The sequence below is a fragment of the Vitis riparia genome, chromosome 10 (assembly GCF_004353265.1).
Source record: "Vitis riparia cultivar Riparia Gloire de Montpellier isolate 1030 chromosome 10, EGFV_Vit.rip_1.0, whole genome shotgun sequence".
NCBI classification, from domain to species: Eukaryota; Viridiplantae; Streptophyta; class Magnoliopsida; order Vitales; family Vitaceae; genus Vitis; species Vitis riparia.
The window spans coordinates 3,909,805-3,922,882 of record NC_048440.1 but is presented as its reverse complement, the minus strand read 5'-3'; positions in this window follow the sequence as shown (position 1 = coordinate 3,922,882).

Here is a 13,078-nt window from a genome sequence, read left to right as displayed (position 1 = left end):
TATGGCCTTGTCGCACATCAACTGTACCTCCAAATTCTAAGATTGAGATTGATTTGTAAAGATACTGCCATGGATTGGAATATTTCCTTCCAAAACTGACATATTAACTCTTTTGGTTCAATTCTATGCACTTCAGGAAGTAGGAAGCTTCTAATGCATGGTATTTTTACAATTAGAATTATTTTTTCAGGGTCTGTTTGGTACAAGTGTAATTTCTAGTAAAGTGCTTCACTGCTTCTCTGGTTGGTTGCTTTTCTGTAAAAGCATTTCAATCTTGAGCCTAACATATTGTTAGTAGAAACCAAATGAATTCTCCTCTTGCAAAATTGAGTGGAAGTTCAAACTGTGGAGTATTTCAATATATATAAAGGATTTTCTGACGCATTTCCTATTCAAAATAGGAAAGGAAAGGTCTTGGATTTCAAAATGAGTAGAAATTGGGTCTAATTTCATGTTGATTTGCTATGATATTTCTCAAGAGAAATGTATTGGATTCCATATAATGGCAATAGAGATTCAAAAAGCCAAAGTTTTAACTCAAAAGTTTGATAGGTATAACAAGGCTTGGATTTATCACATTTGGCTTTTGGAGTGGGGTGAAAGCAAATTAATAAGTTTGACAGTTGTAATTGATTATCAAAGGTTTAGCATAGGAAATTTCCTCTTGTATTCACTTCGTTACTGATATTAAACAGAATATTTCAATCCAATACCTGGAAAGTTTAGGCCCGATCATGTTTTCTTAAACTTGTTTTTATATATTGTTTTTAAGTTAAAAAATAAAAAATAATTTTTTAAAAATAAGAGTGTTTGACAAGACGTTTTTAAAAACAGTTTTTTTTTTTTTTTTGATTTTTTAAAAACATTGCAAATTCAATTTATATAATATAATTAAATTTAATTAGTCTTATTAAAAATGAATATAGTTTTGCAATTACAAATGGATTAAAAGAATAAATAATTTTTAGTAAAACATGAATAATAATATTATAATAAAATCATAAAGTATAATTTTTATAAAAAAAATATAGTATTTAGCATATGTTAGAAAAATAAAGATATTAACATCTTCCTGAAAAAAGTTTTGGCTAAAAATGCATAAAAAAATTTAAAATAATATTTTTTAATAATATTTATTTAAAATGAATAATAAATAAAGTTTAACTTTTTAACATGTAAATGAAAGAAAGTTTTTCATTTCATGTACACATTTAATATCGAATTATGAATATAATATTCTATAATGTTTTAATTTAATTTGTGTATGAAAACTTCATATTACTCTTTTGAAATATCCAAAATCCAAAAAATAGTTGTTTCACCATTCAATTCTTCGCTCTAAGTCATGAATGGAACCAAACTAAAACTAAGAACCACTCCATTTCATAGTATAAAAGCCTTTCACCTTCTTTTTCAAAGAACCTTTCTTTCCAAGTTCTCTCGATCTTTTTTTTTCCCAAAGAAAGGTAAAAGTGAGGGAAATAAAGTTTTTTTTTTTAATGGGGTGGTTTTTGGTTAGTTTTTGGCAATTTCAACTCTTAAAAACTGCTCCCCCTTGATCTCTTATTTGGTTGGATTGGGTTGGGTCAACCTGACTTGAGCACCCACCTAACTTCAACATCTCCCATTTGCACAAGATGAGTTGATACAATTGGATCAATAATCATCCAAGTCCATTCTTTCAACCCTTAAAGGTGATTCCTACAAGCAGATGGGTTGTGTGATCATGCGAGCACATCTACAATTTGGGAGCTTATAAAGTTATGTACCAGTTAGGGATACATAATAGTTTAACCCTAAAATTATAAGTGAACAACTATAATCATGTCTCATTGTAACCCAGATTTATTTAGTCACATTTTAATGTATTCACTTAATCCCTCAAAGTTGCAAACTACACAAGATTACGAGTGTATTTATAATTATACTAGCTATAAAAGCAACATAACTGGTCAATCGTGAACGCATTTTTATCAATGTAACTCAAAAAAAAAATATTTCTTTTAAACTCATGTCTTTTAGATTCAAATTAACCATTTGCCTAATATGTCTCTCGTAAGCATAAATTATTTTATTTCTGTCAGAAACATATCAAAGTAGCAACATTAATTTGTCACCTTAAAACATATAAAAAAAAAATACAAAAAGTACAATACTGGGCTATTATAATTGAATAAGCCTCAAGGATCTCATATAGTGAGGATGCAAGGATTAATCATTGACTTTCTTTATTAGTCACTTTCAAACACATGTAGTGTGAAATACATGTGGTGGTTTCTCTTCAATTGGAAATTGTTTGTAAAATTACCGCCATATGGACCTTAACTAACAATTCCAAATCTTTTATGCTAGAATTCAAGTCCAATTTAAACAGGTAAATATAATTGTGGGCTATTACATTCGGTCAAGATATAACCTATCATAGACCTCATCTTGATACTTAATCAAGGTAACACACATTGTCCTTGTATTCTTTTTACTCATTTATCATCATTAGTATATCGTGTCTCATCCCAACTTATAAACTCATTGATTGGGGCGGTTGCTTATGTGAGAAAGCCAACCTCTACCTGATGACATACATTTAAGAGTATATTTGTATGAGTAACATTTACATATTTAATGATATGAATAACAAATACTCATTTCATTTGATCATATACAGAATATCTTATATCCAATTAATAATGATCCATGTCATATAATCAACATAAATTATAACCTACGTAGTCTTAATGACTTTACATGTATAGAAAAAATATCTCTTGAAATGAATTTTGTGAATTGATCAACAATCATCTCACGTGTAGGTAAATATTTTAGAATCAACTCCTTTTGTGCAATAATATCTCATAAAATTATTCTTGGTATCTATATAATTAGTTCTTCCGTGACATTTCAGGTCCTTTACATAAGTGATCACAACTTGCCATCATTATAAATTGTTGTTCACCTAAAAACATCCTTGACTATTCCCAAGCTTTGCAAAAATCTTCTCAATCGTACAATTTCTTGTATTGTAGTTGAACAAACAATAAATTTAGCTTCCATGGTTGACAAAACTATACTAGTCTATTTTTTGCTTCTCCATGAGATAACACCATTCTTAAACAAGAATATATATCCAAATGTTGATTTGCACTAATCTGGATCACTTGCCTAATTGGTATCTGAATAACCCACCAAACTCAATTCTTTACCTTGATAATAAAAGGAATAGTCCATAGTGCTTTTTAGATACCTAAGAATTCTCTTTACTATTTTCTAATGCATCATTCCAGGATTTGCTTAGTAGCTACTAAGCATCCTAACAACATAGTAAATGTTTGGTCTTGTACACATTGTAGCATACATTAGACTTCCAACAACATTGGAGTAGTTCCTATTTTCTTCTGGAGTCTTTTGATCCATTTTTTTGCTTAGGTTTTCACCTCTTGCAAATGAAGTGTCAATGGGATTACAATCTTACATATTAAATGGTTCAAGGATTTTCTTAATATAGTGTTCTTGGGAGAGAGCCACTAGTCTATTAAAACAATCTCTATGGATCTTTACTCCAAGAATATAAAATGCTTCTCCCATATCTTTCATCTCAAAAGTAGATGATAACCATCTTTTAATGGTTTGAACAAACTCGAAATCATTTCTAGCTATAAGTATATCATCCACATATAAAGATAGTAACACATATTTATCTTTATGTTGCTTAATGTAAACACAATGGTCCTCATCAATCCTTGTGAAATCGTATGAAGTTACTGCACTATGAAATCTCAAGTACCATCACCCAGATGATTGCTTAAGGCCATAAATTGATTGACTTAACTTGCACAATTTGCACTCTTGGCTTTGGATAATGAAACCTACTAGTTGTTCCATATAGATTTCTTCATTCAACTCTTTGTTAAGGAAAGTTGTCTTAACATCCATTTGGTGTAGCTCTAAATCCATAAGAGCTACTATAGCTAGAATGAGGCGAATTGAGGTAAACCTAACTACTGAAGAGAAGATTTCCTCATAGTTTATACCCTTTTGTTAGGTATACCCTTTAGCCATTAATCGAGCTTTATAATTTTCAATGGATCCATTTGTTTTTTATTTATTTATTTATTTATTTATTTTAAGAACCCATTTGTTCCTAATAGCTTTTCGATTTGAAGGCAGATCAACCAAGTCCCAGACTCGATTCTTTCGTATTGACTTTAATTCGTCTTCCATTACTTTTATCCATTTATCCTTAACTGGACAATTAAGAGCCTCGTGAACCAACTTAGGCTCAGCACCATCATATTGAGTGACAATATGAACTTCCCCTTCAATCTCAAATCATTGTCAAGGAATAATTCGTCGAGAACTTTTTCTCAACATCGACTCTTTTATCATACTTGCTATAGGAACTAGTTCATTCCCTCTAGGTTCAAGCATCAATTATCATTCGGGTGTAGTTCTTATGTCAGGATCCATCATTTCATAAAGATGTAAATCCCTATCATTCTCACCCGTACGTGGGAAATCATCCTCTAAGAACATGACATCTCGTGATTCTTTACTATTCCATCTTCATGCTCACCTATGAACACATACCCTTTGGAGTGTTCATTGTATCTTATAAAGATACATTTCCTTTCTCAATGACATAATTTTCCATATTTATGAGAAGGATTGTGAACATAAGCCGCTGACCCCCACAGTCACAAATTGCTAAGATTAGGCTTTCGATTATTCCATAACTCATATAGAGTAGATGCAACAATCTTTAAGGGTACTCGATTAAGTACATGACTAGTAGTCAACAATGCATGTCCCCGATATGAAATGGGAAGATTTTCTTAAGCCATCATTGACCTAACCATGTCTAACAATGTTTTATTCCTCCTTTTAGCAACAACGTTTTGTTATAGAGTCCTTGGAATAGCCAATTGTCTACTAATATCTTTTTCATAACATAAATCTTTAAATTGTTCTGATAGATATTCTCTACCTTGGTTTGTTCTTAATGTTTTATTTTTATTTTTTATCCAACTGATTTTCAACTAAATAATTGTAGCGTCTGAAGCAATCTAATATTTCTGACTTACGAGAAATTAGAAAACATGACCATAATGAGTAAAGTTATCTATAAATGTGATGAAGTACAAGGCGTCATGCCTTCATTTGACACTTGTAAGACCACAAATGTCATAATAGATCAATTGCAATGATATTTCAACTTTAATTCCTTTTCTAAATGGTTTTCTTATTATTTTACCAGCTATACAATATTCACAAGTTGGCATATCAATTTTAGTGAATTGACCTAAGAGATTTTCTCTAGCTAGTTTATTAATTCTTTATTGCCTAATATGCCTAAGTCTAGCATATCATATGATCACATTATCACATGTATTTCTAGAAGTAGTCATCAATGAATAATAACTATCATTAATATTAGACAACACGCAGTTATCAATGTCAAGAACCATAAAACCATCTAAAATAAATCCAAAACCATAGTATGTTGTTCCCAAATACAACTCCATACCTGAATCATGAAAATTCAAGTTGAAACCTAAACCAAGAAGGACTAACATAGAAACCAAATATCATCGAATATCTAGAGCATAAAAACATCATATAGAAATAGGGTACATCCTCTGTGCAATTCTGATTTACACGTTCCAATACCATTGACCCTAACTTTAAAGTTGTTTCCTACATAGATCCATCTAGTACCAGAACTAATTTGTCGAAACTCTACACGTGTTCCTCGGTCTCTAGCTATATGGTCGGTGATGGCTGAGTCTACCATTCACAAAAGAACAAATTCAGTTAACATTACATAGCTAGAAACATAAGCGCATGAATTATTTGAACATGACCATACCTATTTCAACTTAGTGCACTCATGAACGAAGTGACACTTGTTACCACAATTCTAGTATTTCAACTTGCACTTATCCCTCTTAGCAAGCTTGAACTTCTTACGTGCCCCTATCTTTCCTTTCTTTGAAGCATCATCAGATTTCTTATTCTTGTTAAAGAACTTTCTATTACGCTTAAAGTTGGAAATTTTGCGTGAACTAGATTTAGCTACATAAGCTTGTTCATAATGTTAGCCCAAGGGTTCTCCTAATCGCGTTTTGATGATAACAAACCATGGTTAAGTTGCTAATTAGTTTGAATTTTAAAGAATTTCAGGTGTTAGTTTGGAAATTCATCAAATGACCTAATTGATACAAGATCAAGACAATTGGAAGACCCTTTGATAATAGGAAACATATGTAAGATGAATACATAAGTGCACTTAGGATTTTCATATCTTTTCATGCATTTTTAAAAACTCGGTTTATGCATTAAAGTTACATTTCCATCAAAACCCGAGTTTTATCAAATGAACCTTAGGCAAATCATTTCAAAATTGACATATTAATTTACCTATAGACCTTGCCAAGTGTTAGAAAGAAAAAGAACATAAAAAGATAGGTTTTTGGGCAAAAAATGGTGAACCAGTCGAGACATTTGCCAACCGGCTCAACCGGCTAAGTTACCGGTCAACCAATTATACATTCCCGATCGAGGACCGATCGAGAGATGTAAAAAACTTTCTCTCTCTTCTAGTAGCTTTCATTCCTGGTCAAGGGTTATGCCTTCTCGGTCGAGGTTCAGTCGAGGATAACGGTCACCTGCCAAGCATTAAATGCTCCAATGGCTAGTCAACTAGGCGATCCCTAGCTCGACTGATCGAGGCTGTTTTTTGGCATTTTGGCTCATGATGCTAGAAACCTATAAATTGAGAGCTCCACTTCATTTATGAGTAAGAGAACACCTGTATTTATTTTTCTACCTACTTGTTCTTGCCTTAAAAACTCTCATTCTTTCCTTGGTGCATTAAATCTCCATTTGCATATTCTTTAGTGCACCCTTATAATCCATCCTAGCATTTGAGTTGTATTTGAGCCATTGTTGAGCTAGGTAGAGAGATTTGAATTTGTTATTTGAGTGTTAGAAGTTTCAAGTTAGTAGAGACTTGAAGGGATTGTGTAAGAGCCCATTGGAGCCAGAATCCAAGTGTAAAGGTGTTGGAAGCTTGGTTGAAGCTTCAAGTATAGTGGAACCCTCACTCGGTTAGGAGCTTAAGAAGAGTGGATGTAGGCAAGGGGTGCCAAACCACTATAAAATCTGAGTTTGCTTTCTTTAACCTTATCTCTTTATATTTGTGTTTCCTTTGCTTGAATTTGTTGTGTTAAAAAAAAAAAAATTAAAACCCAATTCACCCCCTCTCCCCTCTTGGGTGTTCTCTCTATTAAGATTAGCCTTTATTTTCTCAATTGGTATCAGAGCTAGGCCTTGTGTTTAAGACTTAACCGTCTAAGAGGAAATGATTAATCCATCAAGCTCATCTCAGATTGAAAGTTTTGTAACCAATAGACCTCCATTTTTTACGGGAACCGATTATCCCTATTAGAAAACTAAAATGACTTCGTTTTTACAATCAACCGATTTAGAATTATGGGATATCATTGAAGATGACCCAACTTTTCCTTCAAAACTAGTTGATGAAGTCATGGTTCCAAAACCCAAACAAGAATAGGATGAGCATGATAGAAGAAATTTCCAAATAAATGCTAAGATCGTTTACACTTTGCAATGCGATATGGATAGAAATGAATATAATAGAATTTGTCGATGCAAATTAGCTAAAGAAATTTGCAGATTACTTGAAATAACTCATGAAGGAACAAATCAAGTTAAAAAGTCAAAAATAAATTTACTTGTTCATAGTTATGAACTGTTTTTTGTGAAAGATAATGAAACTATTGTTGAGATGATCACTAGGTTCACCTATATTGTCAATGGTCTTGAAGCTTTGGAAAATACCTACAAGGAATCGGAGAAGGTGATGAAGATCTTGAGGCCACTTCCATCAAAGTGGGATACAAAGGTCACTGCAATTCAAGAAGCCCAAGACTTGACCAAGCTACCTTTGGAGGAGCTCATAGGGTCATTGATGACATATGAGATCAATTTGGCAAAGAAGCAACAAGAAAGGGAAGACAAAAAGAAGAAGAGTATAACTCTCAAAGCTACAACTAAGGAAGAGAAAGAATTTGAAGAAGAAAAATAAAGTAAAAAAGATGAAGACTTAGCCCTCATCACAAGAAAGTTCAACAAGTTCATGAGGGGTGAAAAATTTAAAGGAAGAAGGTTCACTTCTAGAAAAGACTTCTTTAAAAAGGAATCTTCATCTCATGGTGACAAAGAGAGATGAGAGGAGAAAAAGGGATTTGGTGTGCTTCAAGTGCAAGAAACTAGGACACATTAAATATGATTGTCCTCTCTACAAAAGTGAAGCCAAGATGAGAAAGAAGAAGGCAATGATGACCACTTGGAGTGAAAGTGAAGATGAATCATCTAAAGAAGAAAATGAAAAAAAAGTGGCAAACATGTGCTTCATGGTAATAGATGAACTTGATGAAATAAACTCTAATATTAGTGATGAAGATATACATGATGTTTTTCAAGAATTGTATGAGGATTTTGAAAAACTTGGTTTGAAAAATATTTTTCTCAAAAAGAAAGTTCAACAACTTGCAAAAGAACTTGGAGAAGTAAAAGAAAAATTTTCAAATGTTGAAGAATCTAAAACTTATCTTGAAAAAAAAAAAGCTTTTAAGAAAAAAAAAATGAATGGTTGACCTCATCTCTTTCAATCTTCTCTTGCAAACAAAAATCTTTTGAAATGATCCTAGCTATCCAAAAATGTATTTTTGACAAACAAATGCTAAGATTCAAATCTTCAAAGAATCAATAGTATTTTAAGAACTATTTTGTAAATGAATCTACAAGTCCAAGTCCTTTCACTACTTGCAACTTTTGTGGAAAATGACACATTAATAGCACGTGTCCTTTAAGAAATGGTTTTCAAAAGAATTTAAATGCAAAAGCTAAAAAGTTTTAGGTTGAAAAATCCAAGGTCACTAACCCTCAAGGACCCAAGAAGATATGGGTACCTAAATCAAGTTGAGTTATATGTTGTAGGGTTCAAAGAAGGATAAGTGGTTTGTGGATAGTGGATGCTCAAAACACATGATCGGAGAAGAATCCAAGTTTGCTTTTCTTACAAAGAAAAATGAAAAATCATGGATCAAGACTACATTGGTAAAGACACATCTTCTCTCATTGAAAATGTTTTATTAGTAGATGGTTTAAAACATAATCTTTTAAGTATTAGTCAACTTTGTGACAAAAATTTAAAAGTGATTTTTGAAGCATCTCATTGCATTATCAAGGACATTTAAAATGATAAAACCATCTTCATGGGTTATAGATATGATAATGTTTACATCATAAATATTTCAAAATATGATGGTCATGATAGATGTTTTTCAAGAATGCATGATCAAAGTTGGTTGTGGCATAGGAGGTTGGGACATGCTAACATGGACCTCATTTCCCAACTCAACAAAGATGAACTTGTTAAAGGCCTTCCCAAAATAAATTTTCAAAAAGATAAAGTTTGTCAAGCTTGTCAAATGGGAAAGCAAATCAAAAACATCATTTCTACAACTAGGTCACTTGAGTTATTGCACATGGATTTATTTGGTCCCTCTAGGACACCAAGTCTTGGAGGAAAGTCTTATGCTTATGTTATTGTGGATAACTTCTCTAGATACACATGGGTCTTGTTTTTAAGTCAAAATAATGAAGTTTTTTTTATGAGTTTTCAAAATTTTGCAATAAGGTTTAAAATAAAAAAAAGTTTTGCAATTACTTGTATAAAAAGTGATCATGGGAGAGAATTTGAAAATGTTGATTTTGAAAATTACTACAATGAGTATAGAATTGATCACAATTTTTCAGCTCCTAAAACTCTTCAACAAAATGGGGTAGTTGAAAGGAAAAATAGAACCATTCAAGAGATGACAAGAACCATGCTAAATGAAAACAATCTACCAAAATATTTTTAGCGCGAAGCGGTTAACTCCTCTTGTTTTGTTTTAAATAGAGTTTTATTAAGGCTCATACTTAAAAAAAACTTCCTATGAGTTTTGAAAAAACAAGAAACCCAACATTAGTTATTTCAAAGTCTTTGGATGCAAGTGTTTTATATTAAACACCAATGAAGTCTTGGAAAATTTAATGCAAAATCAGATGTTGGAATTTTTCTTGGTTACTCAACTTCAAGTAAAGCTTTTAAAATTTTCAACAAAAGAACCATAGTTGTAGAGGATTCCGTCCATATGTATTTTTTTTTTTTTGTTATGAATCAACAATTCTCTTCAAGAAAGAGAGTATTGATGATGATTTAGGTTTGGAGACCTACATGGGAAGATTCCAATTGAAGACAAAAGACAACAAGAAGAGAATGGAGTTGATCCTAAGGAAGAAAGATCACCATTGGCACTACCATTTCCTCAATAAGTGCAAGGTGAATCAAACCAAGACCTTCCTAGAGAACGGAAGTTTGTCATCAATCACCCACAAGATCATATCATAGGTAATCCATCTAGTAGGATAAGAACTAGATCATTTCTTAGAAACATTTGCAATAATCTAGCTTTTATGTCTTAAATTGAGCCTAAAAATATAAATGATGCTTTAGATTATGAAAATTGGATGATTGCTATGCAAGAAAAGTTAAATCAATTTGAAAGAAGTGAAGTATAGGAATTAGTACCAAGACCATCAAATCAAAGTGTTATTGGAACTAGATGGGTCTTTAGAAATAAAATGGATGAAAATGGCATAATTGTTAGAAACAAAGCAAGGTTAGTAGTCCAAGGTTTTAATCAAGAAGAAGGAATAGATTATGAAGAAACCTTTTCCCCCGTAGCTAGGTTGAAAGCCATTAGGATGCTACTTGTCTTTGCATATTTTAAAGACTTTGTTTTATATCAAATGGATGTGAAAAGTGCATTTTTAAATGGTTTTATAAATGAAGAAGTGTATGTTGAACAATCACCTGATTTTCAAAGTTTTAATTTTCCTAACCATGTTTTTAAACTTAAAAAGTCACTTTATGGTTTGAAATAAGCACCTAGAGCATGGTATGAAAGATTGAGCAAATTTCTTTTGAAAAATGATTTTAAAATGGGTAAAATTGACACAACTCTTTTCATAAAAACCAAAGAAAATGAAATACTCATAGTTCAAATACCATGTTCAAATACTATAATTTTTTGTGCTACTAATGTCTTTGTGAAGAATTTGATAAGTGCATGCATAGTAAGTTTGAAATGAGCATGATGGGATAACTCAACTTTTTTCTTAGACTTCGAATCAAGCAACTAAAGGAAGGAACCTTCATTAATTAAGCAAAGTTTATAAGAGATCTTTTCAAAAGGTTCAACATAGAGGTAGCAAAGAGAATGAAGACTCTAAGGAGCTCATCCATCAAGCTTGATAAAGGTAAAAAAGGTAAATCCATTGACTCTACTATGTATAGAGGCATGATAGGTTCTTTGCTATGCTTGACTACTAGTAGACCTGATATTATGTATAGTGTATGCTTGTGTGCTAAATTTCAATATTGTCTTAAAGAACCTCATTTAAGTGCAGTAAAAAGAATCCTTACATATTTGAAATGAATAATGGACATAAGCTTATGGTATATTAAGGATGATAGCTTTGAATTAATTGATTTTTTATATGTCGATTTTGCCAGTTGTAAGGTTGAAAGAAAAATCACTAATGACACATATCATTTTTTAAGACACTCACTTGTTTCATGGCATAGTAAGAAGCAAAATTCAGTAGTTTTGTCAACAACAAAAGCCAAAAACATAGCAGCCGATTTATGTTGTGCACAAATTCTTTGAATGAAACAAACACTTAGTGATTTTAGTTTATTTTTTAAACATGTATCTATTAAATGTGATAATACTAGTGCCATAAGTATATCAAAAAACCCCGTGCAACACTCGAAGACTGAGCATATAGAGATTAGACATCATTTTCTTAGAGATTATGCACAAAAGGGTGACATAACACTTGAGTTTGTAAGCACTAAAGATCAACTTGTCGATATTTTTACAAAACCTCTAAGTGAAGAACAATTTGTTGACATTAGAAGACAACTAGGGGTGGTTTCATTATGATCTAATACTTTCTTATGAATGCTTGATGTCTATGCCTATTGATTACTTGAATTTCATGTCATATGCATCATATAGAACATCATATAGACATTTACTTAGAAAATGGTCAATTTTTAACCAAAAATTAAAAACTCCCTAGTCATTGAGCATAAAAAATTGGGGAATTTAATTGAAAAGGGCATGAGAAGGTTTAAGAAATGAAAAAGTGTGAAAAAATGGAAAGTCAAAGAGCATTAACCTTGTTAACTAGGCAGTCGACTGATTGAGGTCTGATCAACCGGTTCGTCAAGATTGAAAACTTTAAGAGTCTCCTGCATTTCATTTTCTGCATCGTTTCCTCTAGCTCTTCAAGGGTTTCATCGATTCACTGGTCTAAGAGAGATTTTTGGTGCCATTGCAGCATATTAAAGCATTTTTGGATGAGATTTGAAGGCTTTGAAGGCTAGGGTTTTAGATTTGGGCCATCTTCTCTTCCTTCTGTGCATCATAGCTTACTCTAGCACCGATTCCTCTCCATTTCTTTTTGTTAGGGTTTTAGGTGTGAGCCTCTACCAGTTTCTTCTCTTCACTTTGCTCTGTCTCCTTCTTTTATGGCTCCCAAATGAGAACCCACAGCTTCCAGGGCACAAGGCAAACACTTAACTAAGCTATCTCAACTAGAGGCACGTCGAAATGTGAGTTTTGACACCGCCCTGTTCAGTACCACAGATGAGTACCAATGGTACAAACAACATTTCTCTCACTGTTGTGTGGTACTCGAGAGAGACATTAACTTTGCATAGCTGAGTTACTTCAAATTTTAGGACATTTTGATGGGTTGGCTTCCAACTGTGTCTTTATCTGAACTCGTCTTTTTGTCTTTGATATGGGCATTCTATGCCAAGGTGAGGTATCATGTTGGAGGTCCTATTTCCTATACCTTGAGATGATCGAAGATTGAGATGGATGTCGACTCTATTTTCTAGATTCTTAGAGTGCCAATTGTTGGATTGAGGATATAT